The sequence below is a fragment of the Pinus tabuliformis genome, chromosome 3_2 (genome assembly GCF_031772625.1).
Source record: "Pinus tabuliformis cultivar Carrire ecotype Pingquan chromosome 3_2, CPIR1, whole genome shotgun sequence".
Lineage (NCBI taxonomy): Eukaryota > Viridiplantae > Streptophyta > Pinopsida > Pinales > Pinaceae > Pinus > Pinus tabuliformis.
In genome coordinates, this window is record NC_142302.1 from 244633495 (window position 1) to 244657941 (window position 24447).

Below are 24447 nucleotides of genomic sequence, written 5' to 3' on the forward strand. Positions count from 1 at the left end.
GATCAGCGAAGTGAAGTGTTGTGCGCCAAAGTTAAATCTCTAATTGGAAATTTCTGATTAAAAACCTCCGATATAGGGGCTGGCCTACGGTCACGGAAAGAGCCGAAGAACCAAGAGCTAAGTAGAAAAGGTGATCGACATTCGTTGTTTCATGAAGCCTGTATAGTGTGAAGTTCTGATTTACCGAGCTCCAATATTTGGCTAAGCACCCGGTCATATGAAGAAAAGTACTATTGAGGAAATTATGTGTTATAATTCCAACACTAAATTATCAATCCGTGACTCGTAAAATTTGAGGCACAAATGCTGGTAATGCAGGATCAGAGCATTTAACCTAAAATAATATCATGAAATCTGAAATATGTTCCTAAAGTAAGTATGGAATTTCTATTCCTAGTTTGAAACTAATCTATTGATAAAAACATGCTCAAACAAAGGAATAACTCTAATCAAATGATGAACTAATTAAAACTTACTGAGAACTAATGAGCGATCTATTTAAATGAGTGTTATTTGATTCAAAACAACTCAACATGTAAAATCCTAAAGCTAATTTCTCACACAACGCAATTTATTAACAAATTGTCTTTAATTCCATAAACTGCAAAATCAACAAATGATTAACTATGATAATTACTCTATTCAACTTAAGAAATCATGACAGGCTTAATTGAAATCACACAACTCACGCTTCCAAACTAAATTCTACCAATCAACTAAAACAGAGCAATTCTGAGTACAGAACGCAACTACAGGAATCCTGAGTACAAAATGTGGCATGAGTACAGAATGTGACTATGCACATACTCCACAGCCTGCAAAGAGAAACCAACAACAATGCACTCGCTGCCCTCTACTCAGATCTACAAAACATAAATAAATCTAGAATACAAAATGAAGTGTTGGAATTCTGAAAACTATTTAGCAAACAGCTTGGAAATGAAATGTAAATCTATTGACTGAAGAAAAACACACTTCCTACATAAAACTATTCCCAGGATCACACCATAAATCAAAAAGCAATTACATAATCTAGAATGCATAAATAAATTGACAAAGCAATTAAATCTACTTCAAACCATTTGTAAGAAATAAAATATAAAAAGGAAATAAACACACTTACATAATCTATATTAACCCTACAAACACGATGGGTTCAGGTGGCCTTTCCTATCCATGTGCTGCAGGTCTAAGCTCAATTCATAAAATGGGCACCAAGGCTACAACAATTTCATCACCTTTTATTAATTCATCCAAAAACAAAGTTCAATGTACAACAATTGTGCTTCCTCTCCTACATAACTCCTCTATGTGTAACCTGTAACTCTCTCTCTAGTACTAAGTGACTGAAATATATACTATGATTTTACAGTTTGAGATCCCAAACTCAAGGATCTGATCTTAGCCATATGCCAACAAAATTACAAAAATACATTTCAATTGATTTTTCTGGAATTTGGTTATGTCAAATTTGTCTTGGGCAATCTCATGATCCATGCATAGCTTGATTGAGATCTAGAATATCTGATTGTAGCTCCATATAGCTTGAAAAATAAATGAATAAGTCTTCAACCTGAAATATCCAAAACCGTGGCTGATCTGAAACCGTCAAACCCAAAATTTCTGTACTTAACCCGAAAATTATGTACTTGATTCTGTACTTAAGATTTCGTTGACCATAACTTCTTCATGGTGACGAATTTTGACAAACGGTTTCTGGGTTACCTGAATGAGGGTACTTTGAACAAACCCCATGTCTCAGAATCCCAATATTCTTCTTCATTTGATCACAAAATGAGATTTTAATCTACAGGAATTCTATACTTAACCTGTAGCAACTAGTTTAATTGAATTATGAAGAATTTTGGCAATGGATCCCTGCAGTAAATGAACTTGGAAAAACCATCATTAGAAAATCATAGCAAATTCATCTCTAATCATTGAAAAGTTAATAAAACTAATGATAATCAACCATGAAGTGTAAGATATGAATTGGTGGCAAGTTGTGGAATTATGGTATGAAATGAGTTAAAAATATAGGAATTTAGGTTATGAATAGTGGTATTGTATGATGGAAAAAATGGGCATATTTGAGGCCCAACAAGTATTGAAAGGGACCAAAGAAAAAGGGGCCTAAAGGGATAGGAACTCACTGTATTGCAATGTTAAGTGCACGTACTGGAGAATCCTTGATATCACACGATGGTTATTTTATGAGATGTGTTGCGTTCTGATAACATGGTACAAAGCTTTGAAGGTGTATGGGTTGGCAGCTGAAGTATTAAATGAAGGCATGGAGTAGTTGTAAATCAGTATGGGACTCAAGGAAGACTTAATGCCTTAGCATGGAGCTCCACTCAGTCATACAATGAGGGACTGTCAGATCGATATCCGCTTCCACTCTGTGACAAGCCAACACAGTTGATCACTACCAACTCTAGAGAGTGGTGAAGCCAGACAGTTAAGGTGAAAGTGACAGACGGACTGGCCAAATCATTGAGGTAGATACATGTCCAGAGTAGAGGCCGTAATAGGGGCATCTGAGAGATATTTTCCTCCCATCATCATTTTGTTTTCCTTCTTATTATTCTTTAATTTCTATATTTTCAAGAACGGAATCTAATCTGAATCAAATCATTTTGGGCAGTAGCCTTCGCACCCCGAGACAACTAGAGTTCAGGTTGTGATATTTTGTAATTATTTTCCAAATATTTCCCTCTCCTTATAAATAGAGGGAAGACATACTCAATAGAGGTTCTGAAATTTTGCACCCGCAGTGGTCCAAATTCTGTGATTCCACTTTGGTTATAATTTCTTGTTCATGAGGGACTCGAGCGATGTATGGCTAAATGTAATGGACTAGTATATTGGACTCATTTTGAGGATTAATGAAACTCTTTGGTGATTCCAATCATGGTTGTAAGAAGTATGTTTTCCCCTCTGTAAATCTCATTTCATGTATGTTTCTCTTCTATTGAAATTGTGTAATGAAGTTGTTGGTCTCATTCTCTCATGGTTATATGTATGCTACTAAGTAGTAACAATACCTATGTTATTTAAAGATTTACTTATGTACCTTTAAGAGCACAGATTTACATATGCTAATTAGTGATAAGTGTATCCATGAGGTATAGAACATCAAACCTTTATATGTGCTCCGCAATTCCTGCCATTGCATCTCTTTTGCTTTCCATCCTTCTGCCAAAACATTGTTGCTTAGTATTTTGTCTTGTTTACAGCCCTATGCATCTTTCTACTTCCTTTCTCTCCTCCTCTTCACCATTACTACAACTTCAATTTTAAGCTGCTCATTGTTGTGTGTCAGCCATCATAACAAGATATTCCTCTTTGAGATCAGTCTAATTAACCCCTATATTTGGATCCATGTATCTGATTGAGTTCACCTTGATGAAATATTATTGAACCAAGCCCCCCTTTATTATCTTTCCAAAGTACGTGAGAATTGGAGTGAAACAAAAAAAACCCTCACTGATAATCTTCCATGCACTCCTCTATCTAAGATGTCATAGGCACTAGTCTACAATCAACCCAGAGGTTGTCTCTAGGAATCCTTCTATCTCCTGAAGCACTTGTGCTCCTAGTGCTAGAAAAGGCTACAACAATTTCTATGAGTGCATATGATAGCATTGGTGTTGGCATGTCCAAAGGCTCATATTTATTGGGTACATTCACCTTGTCACCACCATAAAATGTTTCTAACTTAATGGAGAAAAAATATCATAACTAAGCAATAATCTATAAAAAAATCTCATAATGGGTTGGCAAAAGCTCATAATTGAACATGGAATTTATGCATGACTTGTAATTTGTTAGTTCACATGATCGGAATCCTATCTTGAAGCTCCTCAAATATTCTATAACAAAGGGTCCATTTAAGGGAAGAAGGCATAGCACAACAAAACCAAAGGTCCCTTGGTCTCAAGCTTGCTACATATTCTTGTGTGTTGAGCATCAACACTAGTGTGACTAGAGCCTATGTGAGAACTAGAGTTGTTTCTTATTGGAATACAATATATGGTCATACTTCTTCAACAAGGTGAGCTTGTGGCTAAGGAGAAGAATCCTAGGTCTTGGGGCTAGGAGTACATAAATATATCTCAATGTAACAATAATCTATTGTTATAATCTCATTTATTTAATATAGCTCTACACTCTTTCACCAGAGTTTCCATTTTTTTTGTAGGAATATTGGTCTATGGATAAAAAAATCCCCTCATTGGTTGCACTAAATCCAATGATAGACAGAGAGATAGATCACCATATCTTTCTCCTAGATTCAATTCATACAATCTTATATGGAAAGGAAGGAATACCTGGGAACTTCACTTAACTCCTTGAGATCTAACATCTATGAAGTTGTTCCACCTATTCACCTACACAACAAACAACCAAACAATACCTTTCTCAAACCTTCATGATAACATAAATAAGAATCACATGAAAGAAACTTTGATCTAATAACTTAAGTTTTTTTTGACATCCACAAAAATCAAATCAAAGAGACAACATCAATGACTTACAAAAAGATTGAGGGTGACGAAGCATGGGAGAAGGGAGGGTGTAGATCCATATTCAGAAAAATGAATTACAATAATTAGTGGTTACCTTTAATTCCAATTTCCACACTCCTAGCTCCATAACCTAAAACCTTGATCCTTAGCCATAAACTTGCTTTGTTGAAAAAGTATAATCATCCACCATAGAGCTTCATTCACACTAGTGTTGATTTCCAACACTCAATAATATGTTGCAAGTTTAATATTAAAGGACCTTTTGCTACTTCACCAACATAAGGATGCTTATGCTTTAAGATTTATATCCCTATCCCTTGATTTGGTCTCTTCTTATAGAATCTTGGCGGAGCTTGGATATAAGATTCATGGCATGTGAATTAGGAAAAAAATAGTCCATGCACAATAATGCATTCTTAACGAACCATCTCTCACTCATCTCCTTAGAATTCTCCAGTTTGCAAAGATCTAAGGGGTGGTTGTGGGTTTTGTATGGGAAACCCATAATGAACCACCCTTCTTCCAAAGAAAAACCTATTGGAATTTTATGGATTTTATGAGAAATTTCATTGGTACAAGTTTGATTTCATCTTCATTAGGTCCAATTGTTTCATTGCAATGCATATGGGGGAATATACAAGTACAACAATCCCCTGCACCCACATAGTTTAGTAGAAGAGACACTTGCCTTCCTCGAGCTACTCTTATTCCTCTCATAAGACCTTAGTGATGATGATGGTAAAAATAGATTCTACATTGATGGTCATTCCCCCTATTCCAATGCCCTTGTCTTAATCAACAAATGTTGTTTAGTGTGGCTTTTATCATTATTGTGCCATGATATTTTATGGGTGTCAAACCATCTTCCTAACTCTTTATTTGACTTCTTATTCATTTTTGTGTGTGTGATTATTTGGCTAGTTTTCATGAGGTTGCGTATATTTTATTTTTGCTTCATTTCAAGAGTTAGGGTTTCATTTACCAATATTATTTTGTGGTTTATTTTCAACCACAAAATATTTATTGTCCTTTTAACAATTTTTTTCCTTAACCATGACTACATCACTATAACCACTGGTAATGGCTCAAACTTCTAGATTATATAGACAAAAGTTACATATATAAATTCCAACCAATAATTGGTGAACATAAAGAAGATATCATTAATAATTACATAATCCATAATAGATGTGAGAGGTGAGAAACTTATCCGTGAGATGAATAAACCAACTTTATTATCATGTTGTGCTCTTAGATTGTTGTTCTCCAATATAAACTAGTTGACCACAACCAACATCTGGGAGTGGACTCTCCATCCAACCATAGGATTATCTACATCATATATTTCTACAGTTAGCCACCCTATAGCCCTCAAACAACTACCTTAGCTAGTGTTTAAAACTTGCTTCCCAATAATTCTCCGACAAAAGAATGCCTCACATCCCTCCCCTCGTCCATTAAATAGAACTCCTTTGTCCAAATATGAAAGGAAAAACTCCAAGCACATAATCCACTTGTCATGTTGCATTTTTATTTTTATCTTAATTTTTTCTTTATTTAGCTTCTTCCATAATTTTTTTTTTACTTATTTTTACCCATTTTTAGTAATAGTTGTCTTTATTTATCATTATTATTGTTATTATTATTTATCTAGTTGTTGAATATGTGTTGTCATTGATGTCAAAAGGTTGTCAATGAAAGTAGTGTCATTGATTAATGACTTGAATATCACTTATGAAGTCATAATTCATCTTACAAGATCTAATATCATAGTAAAACCTTATGAAAGATGTTATGAGGCTGTGAATTTGAATTTTGAATTAAGGTTTTTCTTTTTCCAAAGTCATAGGAAATCCATGCTAAAGTTCATCAACTCCTTTATTGATCTTCATTGTGTTTTTATGTATAAGTATTTAATTTTCTAAGGGCCACTAAGGATGTCTTATGGTACATTAAATTGGCTAAGTGTAAAGGCTTGTAAGTAAGTTAACATAAGATTAATTGCATGCAATCTCACCTAAGAATCAAACCAATAGTTCTAGAAGATCTGCGAGAGCATGTTTATAAGTGTAAAAACAAATAAAAGAATCTATCATAAAGAGTTTCCCGAAGGTGCTCAATGAAATAATATTGTTTACAAGAAACAAAGAAACAAAATAGAGATAGTTATTTTTGTGGTGTAAGAAAATGAGAAGCTTAAGTAGGGCAGTAGTAATGTTAAAGCTGAGCAATAGTTTGTTCCTGAATCTTTGAAATATATTTTTAGGATTGGGTCTGTTAGCGCTTGAAATTTCACCTCAGGCTGAGAAAGGTAAACCTCAAGGCAACATCAAACCACTTAGCCTCGTATCTAGCCCTACGGGGCAGGAGAGGGCTCTCTCCGGTCTATCTCGATAAAGATCTTCAATGGGCGAGATAACCAATAGGGTAACACTGATTTTAGGCTAGTAAACTGATCAAAGGGTTGATTTGGGATTTTTAGGGTTTTTGGTGGCAAATTGAGGAGGTGGCAATTTTGGGTGCGGGGATTGGACACGGTTTCTGCAGGGGGTTCTTTGGGGCGAGGTAGGAGACAGTATTGATGCCTTTGATTGAGGTGGATGATTAAGAATGACAGATGAGGAGTTAAGGAGAGTAAACAATAACTTTGAATTCTCCTTAAACAGTAGAAAACATTGAAATTAAACAAACTTAAAAGTAGAGCATGACAGTCATGAGTTCTACTTTAACACTTCATTTGCTTAATGTGCAGAAGGAAAAGAAAGGAAATGATTCACATAACACACTTACAAGTACATAGAGAAACACACCATCAATACATGTAACCACAAGAATCCCAAAAAGGACTGCAAAACCCTGGTCTTCCTTAGCCAAAAATTGCAGAGATACAGTGAATAATACAATGATAGCTTCTCCCTCAAGAGTCCAACCATGAAAATGAGCAAGAAAGTACATAATATAGATCATCTAACCTATTTCCCTACCTCCATGGGTCTAGCTCACTATCCTAGGAGCTGTTTCAACCACTTCTAAACTAAGCACTACAAACTAGGCAGTCAAAACAACTTGCCTCTATAAGCTAGGAAACCAATTCATTCATTTAATTTTCACCTTTTTCATGAATGAATCTTCTAGAAGAGTTACATAAGAGTAAAAGTGTCATTAAAGTACATTAATTACATCAAAGAGGATAACAATCCACCCCAAAAAGTCAAATAGGGTCAAACTGCGTTTTTCTGAGCTGTACACTGAAATTTGGAGAAGTTTGCCTGACGGGTCGCGCGCCTATGCTTGACGGGTCGCGCACCTTTGGGACCACATTTGGGGCACTTCCAGGTGGCCAAATTGAGCAAGAGTAGGCTTGTTGGAAAGGACTGTGAGTCTACTTTCCAACCCAACTAGAATTTCTAAATTTGGTGGTCATTTTCCCCTCCAAAATTGCATTCTCCCAAGACTACTTTCTGTGTCTCAAAAATGTGGCAGAAAGTCATTTTTTGCTCCTTTTTTGACTTTCTGGAGGCCCAAAACTTCATAAAATCTCAAGTCCATTGATGAGCATATGTAACTTCTCATGAAAAAAATGGAAATGCTGAGTTTTTGCAAAAAGGAGTTGCCAGGATGAAGGGTCGCGCGGGGGGTGAGACCCGTTAATGGAGAAAACCTGTAATTGCCTGAAAAAACCAAAATTTACCCAAAATACTCAAAATTTCTTGGGATTTGTGCTGTGGATAGGCTATTTAGTGCCTTGGTCCTTCAGTGAAGCCTCGGCCAAGATATGGAGGGGATCGGGCCTCGTCCTTTGTTTTTGTGCTTTGACCAACCGTCTTTGGAACATTTTCATCTTTGCCTTGTACATGTGCATTCGAGCCCAATCGTGGTTTTTCATGTTCCGGAGCAGGCTCAACTTCTGGTGTTGACTCACGGTCATCACTTTGCTCATAGTCGGTTTCGGTTTCTGACATGGTTTCAAGAGCAAAGTGGCTGAAATGTACTGTTGTTTCTGCTTTGAAAACTGCTGATTAAAATGTTGTTTTAAGGGGACAAGGAGCACGAGGGAAATGTTAGGGGAGGGATACTTTAAAGGGAAAATGGGAATAATAATAAAACAGGGAGTTTAGGGGAAGAATTATTGCATATACATCATTATACAATTTGATTTACAAGGATATTATGAGAGGTAGGGTTAGGGTGTAATTTTTTGATTTCTTGGGAAGAGGGGTAGGGTTTAGGGCTTTTCACATATTTGGAAGGGAAATTTACATAGAATGATAAGGAATATGAAATGGGAGATGGAAGAAAAATGAGAACAATGGGATACCTCAAAACAGCATATAAAACCCTAGCAATTTGACAACTTCAAACCAAAAGCACAATGGAGACTTTCACTTGCAAATGGATACTTTTACAAATACAATCATGACCTTCTTGAACTATAGCAAGCAATAATTTTTTATGATGGAGGGCCTACCTTGCAAAATTTGGCAATTTGTGGTTCCTTGGCAGCTTGCTGGTAATTTTCTGTGGAGGAAACCCTGATGGGTCGCGCGCACTGCCCAATGGGTCGCGCGCCCTCAACGGGTCACGCCTGTGTAATTTTTACACTGCTGGAGGTGCCCTGACGGGTCGCACGCAGGCTCAACGGGTCGCGTTTTTGCAGGAGGATTTTGGAGGCCTTCCCGGTGTCATAATCAGGTGCAGAATAGATAATTGGAAATTTCTTTGAGTCTACTTTCCAACCCAACTGAAATTTTTCAATTTGGAGTTCATTTACCCTGTCAAAAATCAAATCTCCCAAGACTGGTCAAAAAGTGCCAAATGAGGCTGCCTCAAGGAAGAGTGCTGTTGCAGTCAACTTTTGAATGCCTTCCTCAACCCCAAATTTAGCTCATGATAGCTCATTGGAAAGCTCTTTGTGTCTAATTATCATTTTACCCATCAAGAAAATCATTTGGCCAACCAATCTAGGAGAAAACTTCATTTTCCCAAGGTCATTTCAGAGGTGTCTTTGATTCTCCTGAGGCAACGGTATTCTTGACATTTCTCTCAAACCATGACACCTGTACAAAACGTGAAAGAGGTTTTTCTACCTTGGCATGTTTTGGACAGAAACCTCTCTCAGTTTCCCAAAATTCATCTTTTATTTCTATAAAACATCTTTTGAGTGAAACTTATCCTGATGTGTGGAACAGGGGATTTTGCCGAAATGAAGCGGAATGAAGGGATAGGGGGCTTCTAAATTCTTGGGGAAATTTTTGGAAGTAGGGCGGGATGTTAGGAATCAGGGGAAAGTGGAATCTCAGAGATTGAGTGAGGGGAAGGGGTCCAAAAGGGCAAAACACAGGCCCAACCTAGAAAATTGCCAAGTTGTAGCTAGAAACTAGGGTTTGTGCAAAAATGAGGAATTTGGGGGATCTCAGTGATGGAAAGTGTTTGATAAGGTACTTTAAGGATAGGGGAAGGTGTATGAACATCAGGATACAAGTTTCGCTAATGATTTGACTGTCCAAGAGATATTGCCATCAAAACCCTAGGAGAAGGAAATGACCTTGCCTAGGTGCCACTGAAGCATGAACAAGATGTAAAATGACTTATTAGACACTGACATGATAATGAAAACCCTATGAATGATGATAGCCTCAGCTGAATAGTGACATAGATTGGCATTTGGGAAACTTTTAGAAGGAGTGAAAGCAAACCCTAGACCTAATGCCTAGTGACCAAATTTTGCTTCAAGACTCACTGAAATGACAAAATTTGACTTGGAAACTCTGAGACCACTTTGTAAGAGCATATTTGATCACTGGAGGAAGGCTGGCAAGACTGACACTAACAGGGTCTTTCCGTCATCACTTGTAGATACTAGAGTTCAATTTCACAATGATCGAGTTCACTTGTTAGTTGTTCAAGACAACCAAATTGCTATTTATGATGCCTGAAAATTGGAGTGCCTCTACTATTGGGCTCCTCAGGATCCAATGACAACACTTATTTTTAGTGTCGTGTGTCACAACCTACCAGTATATGTTGTTTTCTGTGATGATTCATATTTAAATTCCATAGGAAATGAGTTTGGAATATTGAATGGGGTTAAGAATGAACCAAGTAAAATCCTTGATGACATTTAATGTGGGAAATTGGATAATGAACCAACAGGTAGAGGTCCATACAAAAGTGTTGTGAAAATATTGTCCAAGGCAGTGTTGTGAAAATAGAGATTTAATAATAGAGTGTTGTTCTCAAATTCCTTGTAGAAACAAGAGTCATGCAATCCAAAGTGTTTTTTTTTTAAAGCAGACAATATCTTAAATAAAGGCAATTAAAGGATATACCTACGTTAATAAAGATAATGAAAGGGTACACGTACATTAGGATCATGCTACCTTTTCCATCTTGGATGATATGTTCAATTACTGTAAAAAAAAAAGATTCTCCTATATATGATGATATGCCTTCCTCTACCCAGAATAAGTTGCCTTAGAAGGATGATAACCATGATCATGACCATGAGATAACTGATCTCGATATCACAAGTTCTGATTCTAGCAAATCACCCTTTAGTGGCACTATAGTATGCATCCAATATAGTGTTTTCCCACTGGGTAAATCTATAAGAGGATGCTTGGGTAGAAAAGAAGAGTTCCAATTTGAATTTAGGACATGTGTTATAATTCCACAATTAGATATGTGTGTAAGTTGCATGTCAGTCAGTTAATCTGCACACTTCTATACATATTTAACACCTAAGAGCCTGATATTGGTTGTTGTTGGTGAACATGCAAAGAATATTTCCTCTTTACCTTTAGGAGAATCTAGTATAGAGTATAATGTCACACTTTTGAGCCTGATGGAGCCCCCATAGGAGAGGATGAAGCAGGCTTCTTCTTTTTGTGTAGTCAACCTTTATCAAAACAAAGAGTAGAATACGCATTGCACCTTCTTGTGGAGTATCTTGCATAGTCCTTGGTTAATGCAGATTATGAATCTAATAATTTATTTCACGGAGAACTCTTATTCATGTTGTTAAGGTTCTTCATTCAAAACTCAATGTGGATTAAAATCATCAATTAGCCATGACTAGCTTCGAAATCATATTTATATATGAATGGTCCATCACTGGATTTAATCATTGTGTTCATGGTTTTGTTCACTAATTACTATTTTTCTCATATATATAAGATGTTCAAGGGTGTAGAATGGAAGAAAAACACACTAAAGATTGCTTTCATGTTTCTTGGAATCATTTTATGAATTTTCTTGTATTGAATGAATTGATCTAGGGTGAGAAATCTTCTGGTGCTGTACCTTCTGGGATTATGTTTTCTTTAGAACTTTTGTGGTTTGGAATTTTCATGCCTTCGGATTTTATCAACAACTACTTTGGCTAAAAGAAACCCACAATTGAAGATCCAGTGAAATTAAACAAAATTCCAAACAAATTCTTATAATTATTATTGGATCTCTTTATCGAAGTGCATCATTCCTTGTGTTGTATATCTTTAGAACCAAAAATCATGAGGTTCTTATTATTCAATATTTTTTCTTGTGTTGTATATCTACCAAGATTGTATCCTAAGCTAAATGTTACTACACGTTTATAATTTGCTAATAGACAAAAGAAGGTCGGAATCAAAATGTTGGAAAATAAGCTAAAATATCATGTTTGTTTGGCATAGTCAAGACTTAATACCATGGGTCAACTTAAAACCATGGGTGCAAAGAGAGAAAAAAAAAACATGGTAGAAAAATGAGGAAGATACATTGTGTATGAGTGCAATTTTGGAAGGTAGAATTTGGAGTTGAGTGGTTTAGATTAGACTGCAAAGAACTAATTGGTTAAGATCATATTATAGAGAGTTTAAGGGCTAAGATCATATTACAAAATAGAGAGATGCTTGGTTTAGATCAAATTATGGAATACGAAGCTAAATGGTTCAGACCAGATTGCATGACAGAGAGTTGTCAAGTGTTGAGATCAGCAGTGAAAGTTATTGAAGATGAGATGATAAAATTCAAACCAGAGATATAAAAGGGGATTTGAGTCTCCCACATGTGGGTTCCTACAAAACCTTGAAAAGGTATTGGTGTCCCCAATAGTTTGGAGCCTACAAATGTGAAAGAGGATTGGTTTTCTTCCAAGGGAGTGATTGCAAATAATGTAGTTGTAGGATGGTGCCTACATACAATGATAAAGATAAAGTTGTTTTGTGGATTTCTCCCAAATGGGTTTCCATGTAAAAAATGTGTTTTATGTTCTAATTTGATTTTGGATGGTATTTATCTTCTTAGTAAAGTTGTGTAATAGATTTAAAATTGAAGGTAAATGTGTTAAATCATGAAAAGAATTAAGAATATTGATTCAACACCCCACCCCCAAAGTATTCAATACTAATAATAATAATATGGGCCATTACATACTCCCCCCTATTGGAAATGATGTGTGGTGAAGTGTTGCATATGTGTGGTTGATTGTCATTGATGTCAACCTGGTTGCTTGGGCTCCGAGTGTGTTGGAAATTCATGTGTATAGGTAGTTGCAGGTGGCTTGTGTGTGGTTGAGGTGAAGATAGTCCCTGGCATTACTACTAGCTTGCACTAGCTTGGAGATGGTCCTTGGTTGTATGTTAGTATGTTGCACTAGCTTGGAGGTCTTCCCATGATGATGATCTTCATGATCATGTTGTTGTGTACAATTGATGATGGTTGCTTTAGGAGTTAGAGTTTAGGAGCCTTGTTGGTTAGGTCTCCATGGTCTCCATGTCTCGGGTTAGGAATCCCATATTGACATGTTATACTTTGGGCTTGGAGAAGATCTACTTGTGATTGTGGAAGCTTCAGATGGTTGTGTAGGTGTTGGAGGATGTATGAAAGGTTTTGGAGCTACATAGTGATGGCATAGATGTTGTGGAGAAGTTTGATGGCCCAGTGGCTTAGTATGGTGTTTGGCTGGCATCATAGTCAAGCTAGTTTGACTTGGGATGAAAATGGAATTGCTGCTGTGACTTGTAGGATTGTTGCAGAGGTGTTAGAGTGACTTCCAAAGGTCCTACAAAGGCTAGTCAAGCTTTGGAAGAAGTTGAGGCAAGTTCTGAGTTGAGGAAGCATGATTTTGAGTCTCCTTAGCCCCAATCGCATGCATGATAGGTCAAGGGGGATTTGAGGCTCTAGTCACCTGCAGGACAGGCTCACAGGAGCAGTTATAGCTCTAGTCATTCATAGGATAGTGTTAAGGGAGTGACTGGGGGATTTCATGAGTTTTGCTCTGCATTACTCCTGGTGCTTAGCCAATTTCGGTGTTGTGGCAATGTTATTGATTGGGAATTTTTGTTATATGGTCGAGAAACGTTTTTGTGCCCTATAGAAGTTTATTAAGGTTGAAGATATCAAATGACTAGTGGAGTTAGTGATTGATTTGGTCAAGAAGCCTTCCTCAACCAAATCTGAAGCATGTGAACAGATTTGTTGAGTCTTCCATAACCTGTAGCATGAACTAAGATACTCATCTCAAAAAATGATAAATAGAAGAAGGTTGTGAGTCTATTTGGTTGATTGTTGTGAGAGTGTGAGAGTATGACATTGTGAGGGAATTACGAGTGAATAGATATTGTTGCATCTATTCACACAATATTGCAGAGATGTATCATAATTGAGTATATTGAATTCAGAGATGTTTTGTGTGGCAGAGTGCAGAATAATTGGGAGCTTGTGGTGTGTTTGAGAGCATTGAATTGGAGTGAGTAGAAGAGAAGAAAAATCCCTCTCCAGGAAATTTTTATTATTCAGATTTTATGAGAAGAATGCTAGAGCTGTTGGGCTTCTCATGTTGAGTGAATTGAGAACCCAGTATGAAAATATATGAAACGTGGTCTGCATGGAGGAATTGAAGGCGCGTGGAGGCTTCAATATTGACAATGATTTTTCCTATTCATAGCAGGAATAATTTTCTCCATCCAATAGGAGTTGGATAGTCGAGTGGTGGTTGGGCAAGGATTGTTGGTCATGGGAGCTTCCAGCGAATCGTAGTCCATAGATCCGTGAGAGAAATATAGTTATGAATTGATAGTTGCCATCATACTGTAGAGGAAGCCAAGTCTTTTAGCTTATGGTTGTAAGCTAATCCACGTAAATTTGTTTAGGAAATTAATCGAATATTTGAGCAGCACATCAACAGAAGGGTGGTTTTCTCTCGAAAGGGTTTCCACTAGAAATACTTGTGTTGTTGTGTTTGCATGCTTGTATTTCTCTTGGTTATTTCTCATGGTTGTTATGATTTCAGTTAATTGATGCTTATATGTTTTGATGAACTAATGTTGTGGATGTGCATGGATAATTGGCATAGAAGCAAAAGTATAAATTGGTGAAAATTGATTAAAGACCATCACTACTTATTCACCCCCCCCACCTCAGTAGTGAATATATTTCCAACAATTGGTATCAGAGGTAGTGCTCTTCAGTGAAGCTTTACTGCTTGGAGAGTATGTTGGGTCCCTATAATACTAGTGATTACCCCATTACTATTGTAGTTATACCCCTTATTTATATTTTTGTGCCCCTATTACCCCCATATTGTTATTTCTGTGCCCCATAGAATCCCTCTATTGTTATTTTTGTGGCTTTATATTATTATTGTTAGGTCGGCTGGATTATATTGTGACTCCTTAGACTCCTATATATAGAAAGGAGGTTTTGTCATTTGTATCATCCAAGAATTGCTCATTTATGTAATGTAAAGGAGGTTGCCCCCTCGAAGAGGCTAAATTCTAAGGCGTGGATCTCTCTTTTCTATCTTTTTGTGAGCTAGTTTCATAACATTTGGTATCAAAGCTTTGGATTCTAGGGTTTCGCTGCTCCAAACAGGTCATCGTGGCATTTTCGCTATAACTTTTTTTCTGTGACGTTTCAGAAGTAAAAAAAAAACCCATTTGAGAAGAAATCGCGCTGAACCTTGGGTCTGAATTTCAGAGCTTTTTGCACGATATTTTCGGAGATATGATCTGAGGAAGTTGGTCTTTTTGCAGACTCCTGAATTACATTCAAAACAGGTGACCTGGGGAAAATCGTCATAACTTTCTCTATGAGGATCGGATTGAAATTTCGTAAAAAGGTACAGAAAGAGGACGGACTGTAGTTTCTTGTGTGTGTGTTTCAGATTCAAAGGTTGAAACAGTGACTCGTGGCACATCGTACAAGTTCGCTCTACTGAACCAGTCTAAAAACAAGTCACTGTGGGAGATTTCACATAACTCTTCCTTGGAGAATCCAATTTGGCTCAGACTTGTGGCATTGGAAAGAGGACGCAGAAGGCTACTATAGTTAGAAATTTCAGAACTGGATGATCCGAAATTACAAAGATACATCAGATTCAATATCAGGCTTCTATAAAGTGAAAAAAGGTGTGTAGTTTTTTTTTAAATTTTTGTGTAAGCTTGGTTTAACGGAATTCAAAGGGCATAGTAAAGTATTATTATCGGTAACTGATGCCCCGAGGAAAGAAAATGCAAATACCTAGTAAGGAACCTGAAAGCTCTAGCATGACTCATGAAGAAGAGGAAGAAATGCTACATGATATATCAAAATTACAAGAACAAGTGCAACAAATGTCACACTCACAAAAGCTAACAGAAGCTAAGATAAGTGGCGTGGAATCTAAGATAAATGGCGTGGAATCTAAGATAAAGGGCATGGAAGCTAAGATGGAGGATTCGATGGCAGATTTGAAGATAGATTTGAAGACAGACATGGAAGAATTGAAGAAGTTGCTACAAGAAAGGGTCACTAATGGTGAAAAGGTAGTAAAGGAAACTCATGATGAGAACAAAAGAAATGTTAATCATAATTCCATAGACGCTAATGTTGGATCAAAGAATCACCATATTCCGAAAATCGATATGAGGAAGTTTGATGGCAAGGATCCCGCCACATGGATATTACAGATGGAGCAATTCTTCGATCTCAATAATGTGCAAAACGCACAAAAGGTACGTATGGCAACTGTATATTTGGAACCAAATCAGTTTGTATGGTATCAATGGCTTTGCTCTCGTAAACAATTTATCACTTGGGCAATTTTTACGGAATAATTGATAGCACATTATGAAGATACAAAAGCAACACTTTTTTTAGCCAATTGATAAGTCTCAAACAAAAGGGTTCAGTAATGGAGCACATTGAGGAGTTCCAAAAATTGAACATAAGGGTAAAAGATATTCCAGAGGAGCATAGGATTGATGTGTTCATAGGGTCTTTAAAAGATAATATCCAACATGATGTTCGCCTTTGGGAACCTGATTCATTAGAGAAGGCATTCAGGTTAGCAAGAAAAATGGAAAGCAAAATTATGGCAACCAAGAAGCATACCACTCACAACTATAAAGACGGAAGTGTTGTTGCCCCTAGTCTTCCACAACCTATAAGGTTGACACCACAACAATTGGAAGAAAAAAGAGCAAAAGGGCTTTGTTACAGTTGTGATAGCAAATACACTAAAGGTCATAAGTGTGCTGAGAAGAAATTATTCTACATAGATTGTGAAGAGGAAGAAGAAAAGGAGCAAGAAAGGTCAAAAGAAGAAGATATACTCCAGGAACAAAGCCTAGATGAAGAACAAATAAATCTAACCATATCTTGTAATGCATTGGCGGGAATTACCACTCCTCAAACCATCAAGATAGAAGGACAAATCAAGAAGAAAAAGGTAATAGTGTTGATTGATTCAGGAAGCACCCACAATTTTATTCATTGTAGGGTAGCAAAAGAATTGAATTGCTTCCTATATCCAGCACCAGAGTGTCAAGTGATGATTGCAAATGGAGGAATAATAAATTGCTCTAGAAAGTGCCATAATATCAAGCTATCCATGGGAGAATATGTATTGACTAGTCCAATGCTTTCCATTCCAATGGGAGGTGCTGATGTTGTACTAGGAGTCGAATGGCTACAATCCTTGGGTACAATAGCTTTTAATTTTCAAGAACTTTTCATCAAATTTTCTACGGAAGGAAAGGAAGTTGAATTAAGGGGTATTGCAGGGAAACCAGGAAAGATAATCAGCTCTAATGGCATGACTAAGCTTCTTAAAAAGGAGCAAAGAGGTGTAATTGCACAATTATGTTCGCTAGATGTTTCCACATTGGAATCATCTATTTCTCCAGATCTCCAAAATGTCCTGGACAATCATTCCAAGGTATTTGAGACTCCCAAAGGTCTCCCACCTATGCGTGATCATGATCATGCTATTCATCTGATTACAGGAAGTGTTCCTCCAAACATCAGGCCGTACAGATATCCCTATGCCCAAAAAAGTGAAATTGAATGTATGGTTGCAGAAATGCTAGAGGCTGGTATAATTCAACCAAGTCAAAGTTCTTTCTCAGCTCCAGTAGTATTGGTGCACAAGAAGGATGGATCATGGCGCATGTGTCCGGATTATAGGGAGCTCAACAAGCTCACTATTAAAGATAAGTTCCCCATTCCTGTTATTGATGAATTATTGGATGAATTACATGGATCAATTTACTTCAACAAGTTGGATCTTCGTTCGAGATATCATCAAATCAGAATGAAGATTGAAGACATTCTGAAAACGGCATTTAAAACTCATGAGGGTCATTATGAATTTTTGGTCATGCCTTTTGGCCTTACCAATGCACCTTCAACATTTCAAGGTTTGATGAATTCAATTTTCAAACCATTCCTTAGAAAATTTGTGTTAGTATTTTTTGATGATATACTAATCTACAGCAAGTCTTGGAAGGATCATGTTGAACATGTTGACAGGGTGCTACAACTATTGGAGGAGAAACAATTATATGCAAAAAGATCCAAATGTTTCTTTGGAGTCTAGGAGGTGGAATATTTGGGTCATATTGTATCTCATGAAGGAGTTAAGGTAGACCCTAGCAAAATTAAAGCCATTAAGGAAAGGAAAATCCCCACATCCATAAAGCATCTGCGAGGATTTCTTGGGTTGACAGGGTATTATCGCAAGTTTGTTAAGAATTATGGGAGAATAGCAGCACCTCTAACAACATTATTGAAGAAAGATTCATTTTCATGGACTCCGAAAGCAACAAAGGCCTTTGAACATCTTAAAGAGGCAATGTGCCAAGCACTGGTCTTAGCTACGCCGGGCTTCACAAAAACCTTTACTGTGGAATGTGATGCTTCAGGAAATGGAATTGGTGTTGTTCTAATGCAAGATGAAAGACCCATTGCTTTTGAAAGTCATCCAATCAAGGGAAAGTTTTTAAGCAAAGCTATTTATGAGAAGGAAATGTTGCAATACTCCATGCACTTAAGAAATGGCGACCCTACCTAATGGGAAGACACTTCAAGGTAAAAACGGATCATGATAGCCTTAAATACTTTTTAGAACAAAGATTATCCTCTGAAGAGCAACAAAAATGGGTCACAAAGATGTTGGGTTATGACTTTGAAATCATCTACAAAAAAGGGAAGCAAAATGTGGTGGCAGATGCACTCTCAAGAAAGGATGAGGATGTGGAAGCATTGTTGCGTGCCATTTCTATTATCCAACCAGATTGGATAAACGAAGCAAGGGAGGAATGGAAGAACGACGAAGAAGTGTGGGCACTTATTCGAAAGCTACAACAAGATTCCAGTACTTCTGATACATTTAGCTGGAAAAATGATTCGTTATGGTACAAAGATCGCTTATACCTCTGTAAGAATTCCCAGCTAAAACAAAATATTCTTATGGAATTGCACACTTCTCCCTTAGGAGGGCACTCAGGATTTTTAAAAACTTACCACAGGGTTAAGAAGGAATTTTTTTGGGATGGCCTTAAATCAGATATTCAAAAGTTTGTGGCGGAATGTTTGGTTTGCCAGCAAAATAAAGTTGAAACAATTAAGACACTGAGTCTATTACAACCTTTATCCATTCCAAGCCAACGTTGGGAGGAGGTTTCAATGGATTTTATCACAGGTTTACCCAAGTCTGAGGGAAAGAGTGTCATCATGGTGGTAGTTGATAGACTTACCAAGTATGCACACTTTTGTGCATTATCACATCCATTTAAAGCCAGTACAGTTTCTACTGCATTTATGGAAACAGTTCAAAAGCTACATGGAAACCCAAAGATTATTGTAAGTGACACAGATCCCATTTTCACTGGAAATTTTTGGACAGAGTTATTTTCTTGTCTTGGTACTCAGTTAGCTCATAGATCATCTTATCATCCTCAATCTGATGGGCAAACTGAGATAGTAAACAAATGTTTGGAAGGATATCTTCGTTGCTTTGTATCTGATAAACAGACACAACGGGTCAAATGGTTGCCTCTGGCTGAATGGTGGTATAACACTTCCTTCCATACAACAACAAAAATGATCCCATTTATGGCACTTTATGGGTATCAACCACCATCCATCACATCATATTTTTAAGAGAAAATTCTAAGGTTCAGGCAGTGGAACATCACATCGAACATCAACAACAAGTCCTCCAACTCCTAAAGGATAACCTCGTGTTGGCACAAAATAGAATGAAACAACAGGCAGATCAACATCGCAGTGAAAGAAGTTTTGATGTAGGTGATTGGGTATTCCTACGGCTACAACCATATAAGAAAATGTCCCTAAAGCAAGCTAAGAAGGATAATAAATTATCACCAAAGTATTATGGTCCGTACAAGGTGTTGCAAAAGATTGGTACTATGGCATACAAATTGGAGCTTCCTGCAGCTTCTCGATTGCACCCAGTTTTCCATGTTTCATGTTTAAAGAAGGTTATAGGTGACAAGCTCCCAATTCAAACAATATTTCCAGAACTTGACGAGGAAGGAAAAATTATATTGGAACCGGAAGCAGTCACAGAAACAAGAACTCGAAAGCTACGAAATCGATCAATTTCAGAGTATCTTATCAAGTGGAAGAACTTATCCGCTGAAGATTCCACATGGGAGGATGAGAATTTTATGCAGAAGTATCCAGAACTACTCAAGCGTTGAGGACAACACTTTTTTAAAGGAGAGGGGCATGTTGGGTCCCTATAATACTAGTGATTACCCCATTACTATTGTAGTTATACCCCTTATTTATATTGTTGTGCCCCTATTACCCCCATATTGTTATTTCTGTGCCCCATAGAATCCCTCTATTGTTATTTTTGTGGCTTTATATTATTATTGTTAGGTCGGCTGGATTATATTGTGACTCTTTAGACTCCTATATATAGAAAGGAGGTTTTGTCATTTGTATCATCCAAGAATTGTTTATTTATGTAATGTAAAGGAGGTTGCCCCCTCGAAGAGGCTGAATTCTAAGGCATGGATCTCTCTTTTCTATCTTTTTGTGAGCTGGTTTCATAACAGAGTACGTGGATCATGGAAAAAAACAGGAGGAGGATGTCTCAAAAGACAAGAAGTTTGAAGAAGGAAGAAAATCAATCCATTGCAAAAGAAGTTGCAAATTCTGAATTAGATGTGTCACGAGGTAATATTTTGAAGGAATTTGTTAATTTATAATTCTGATGAATCTTGTGAGGTCGATGATGAGAAGGATATTTTACTATTAAGGTTGAATATGAATCGGCAACAGTTGTGATTAAAGAACTAGTTGCTCAAGTGTAAAAACTAACAATTGCATGTAGAGATCATAAGAAATTGTTGCAGATTTGTGATGAGAAGGAGAAAAATCTCAAGGAGGAGCTTACTACCTTGAGAACCCAGTTGGAGGATTCAAAAAGAAATGAAGAAGTGATCTGCAAAAAACAGAAGGAAAAGAAAGATTATGTAGAAGCACTTGAAAATGTAGTTGAAAATTTGAGAAAACAAATTGAAGAAAAGGACCAACAGCTAGAAAACGTTAAGAGAAACATAGAAGTGAGAAAATATATTTCTAACCTTCAAAGAGGAGAAACAAGTTTGGATGTAGGAAAAATTGACAAGATAAATTCAAATAAACCTACAACGAAATTTGTGAGTAGCCATGACTATGTTGGAGAAAAGAGGCAACAATTTCATCACCAATAGCAAAGAAGAGATTTGAATGGAGTTTCTATGCCAAGAAAATCATTCACTCCTAAATTTGATAGTAGCAAGATTCAAAGAAGAAATCATAATTCATTTGCTCCATTAGTGAATGAGATTGAGTGCTTTCATTGTCATCAGTTTGGACATAAAGCAACTTTTTGTAGGAGAAAATTGGACACATGTATGCAGCAGTTTGGACAACAAGGAATGAGATCTTCCTTTAGGTATAAAAGTTCTTTTAATGGTTTATGTTATGCTTGTAACCTTTTTGGCCATAAGACCATTGATTGCAGGTCTAGTACGAGAAATTGGAGATCTAGCATGAGGAACAAAAGATCGTATCCTTTGGCTTCTTATCTTGGTCATGCAGAATGCTTTATGTGTCACAAATTTTGACACATGGCCAATGATTTCTTGATTCCTTTATCCATGAGACCATCAGTACAAAAGCAGCAGCAAAAAATACAAGCACAATAAAAAAAACCAACCATAAGCAATGTGGAAGAAAAAGGAAGAACAATTAGGAAGATGTGATATTGATCTTTTCTCACACGATGAGGATGAAAAATGGTATTTTGATAGCAGATGCTCTCATCACATGTCAACAGATAGGAGCCAATTTCACTTCTTGAAGAAAACCAAAAGTGGACATGTTATTTTTGAAGGAAGTGAACCAACAAGAGTTTTAGGAAGTGACAGGGCCAACCTTGGTGAAAAGAGGACCAATGATGGAGATGTATGGCTCATTGAGGGCCTAAAGCACAATATTTTAAGTGTGAGCCAAATGGTTGATGGAGGTAAGGAAGTGGTGTTCAAATCCAAAAGATGCTTCATTAGGGAAGAAGAATCAAAGAGAGTAATTACAAGAGAATTCAAGACCCCAGACAATGTGTATGTCTTGAAGAGTGGAGTGAAGAGTAAGAAGAGACCAAGACAATACTCTTATTCATCGGATTCAAAGAAGAAGAGATCAACACATATTGCAGTCCATTTTTGCATGGTAGATCCTTTAGACTGCAAAATAGATGTGAAGCCTTCATAGGCTCAGGGGGAGTATATGACATATTTTGTTTTTGCATGCAGTTAGTTTGTGTTGATGCTTATCTCTTTGATTATATTTTCTTGATGATGGATTGTAGCTGCTAATGATGTTTTGGATGAGGTGTGATCAGGAGGAGAGATGGAACATGTTCAGGGGGCGCACTTTATGTGCTTCCATATTTTGATGGCATTATGGCTCCTTGGTGGAGTTAGGTTGTGCATCGCATGTTATGTGCTCATTTGTTGCAAATGTTTATGTTTGATCATATATGTTGTCTATATGGTTTGACATGCAATTCGCATGTATTATGCAGCTTGGTTTGATGATTTTATGCATGTGATGATGCCATGGATATTAGTATGATGATGGTGCATGATGCTCATATTTATGATGGATGCTTTTCATATTGTTTTTGCTGCTACATACTGTGATGTTGATGATTTCTGTGATGATAGACAATATTTGTTGTTGATATGATGTTGCTACTGCCATTACATCATTATATGCTTATTTGCTGCTAGCAATTATTGAGTATCTTGTAGAGGTTCATGCTCTATATGATGATTATTGTTGCTGCCATAGGGAGATGGTATATTTGATAGCTTGATGTGATATGTTGATGCTTTATGATATTGCTGATATATGCTAATTGAGGGGCCACTATGTATTGTTATGCGTTGTCGGTTACTGTTGTTGAAACATTGATTCATGGTTGATGATTTGGAGAGGTTGATACATGTCTCTTATGTGATTTATATTGACATTATCTTGTTTTCATAGAGAGGACATGTGGATGGTCATATTCTCTATGTACTTGCATTATGACATTGTATTAGACATGCATTGATGAGAGGATTTTTATGATAGTTATGTATGAGAGAGTCTCATTCTTGTATGTGTCATGCATAGAGTTTTGAGCCATGGTTGGAATATGTTGCATAGTCAATTATGAGAGTTGGTTCAACTATGTATTGGTTGTTAGCAATGTCAGTACAACCATGTATTTCAGGTATTATTTTTGTACACTTTCATACTTATGATGGAGAGGCAATCTAGAGTCATGTATGCATTGAGAGAGAGTTGTGATTTAGCCATATATGGGTTTATTAATGTAATTTTACAATCATGCATCATCATTTTTGTAGCCATGTAGTAGGCCTATGAAGCCCTGTACTTTGTTGCATATCATTTGGTCATAGTCTTTGGTCCATGTGAAGTAGCCTCTTGAATGTGGCAAGGAGGCATTGAGAGCTATGTATATCAGTGTATATTCAGGCATGGAGATGATTGCATTCAGTGGAGTATGGATGGTCATACTTTTGTGACCTGTAATCATGGATTTTTTGCTACCATGACTACTTCAGAGTGATGTTTCCTTGTTGTTGGTGTTGTATGGGTTTTTTATTGTTGGGGAGTACATTGTGGAGAGGATGTATTTGTTGATGGTGATTCATTGTTGGTTGGATGTTTGTTGTTGTTTCTATGGAGCTAATTAGAGTAGTTGTTGCTAATTAGTCATTCTATGATGTTGCTGCTATGACATGGATTATGTTGTTGTTGTATCAGGGGAGAGAGCATGTGTTTAGGTGTTTGTTGCTGCTAAGTGAGAGTTTATTGTTGTTGTTGGTAGGAGATGTATATTGCTTCTCTAATGGGTTGATGATTGGACATAGCTTGTGTCTAGGGGGAGTTCAATGCACATATTTTCCGAGGGTAGTGTTGTTGTAGTTCAGTCTTGCACTCCATTCTTTATCACTTGCATATGTTTTGAGTGCAGTTTATGTTTTTGTTGATGGAGCCCCTTGAATATGGAGGAGTATATAACATTCGTACTTGACATATTTATCCCTTTTCCATTGTTGTTAAAGGGGGATACTGTGAG

The 24447-nt window shown here is 36.9% G+C and overlaps 1 pseudogene; it reads left to right on the plus strand.

Annotated features, from left to right (window-relative positions):
- LOC149180602 (uncharacterized) overlaps positions 1-11683 on the plus strand; it is a 45539-nt pseudogene extending 33856 nt beyond the window's left edge.
- Positions 11684-24447: the final 12764 nt, after the last annotated feature.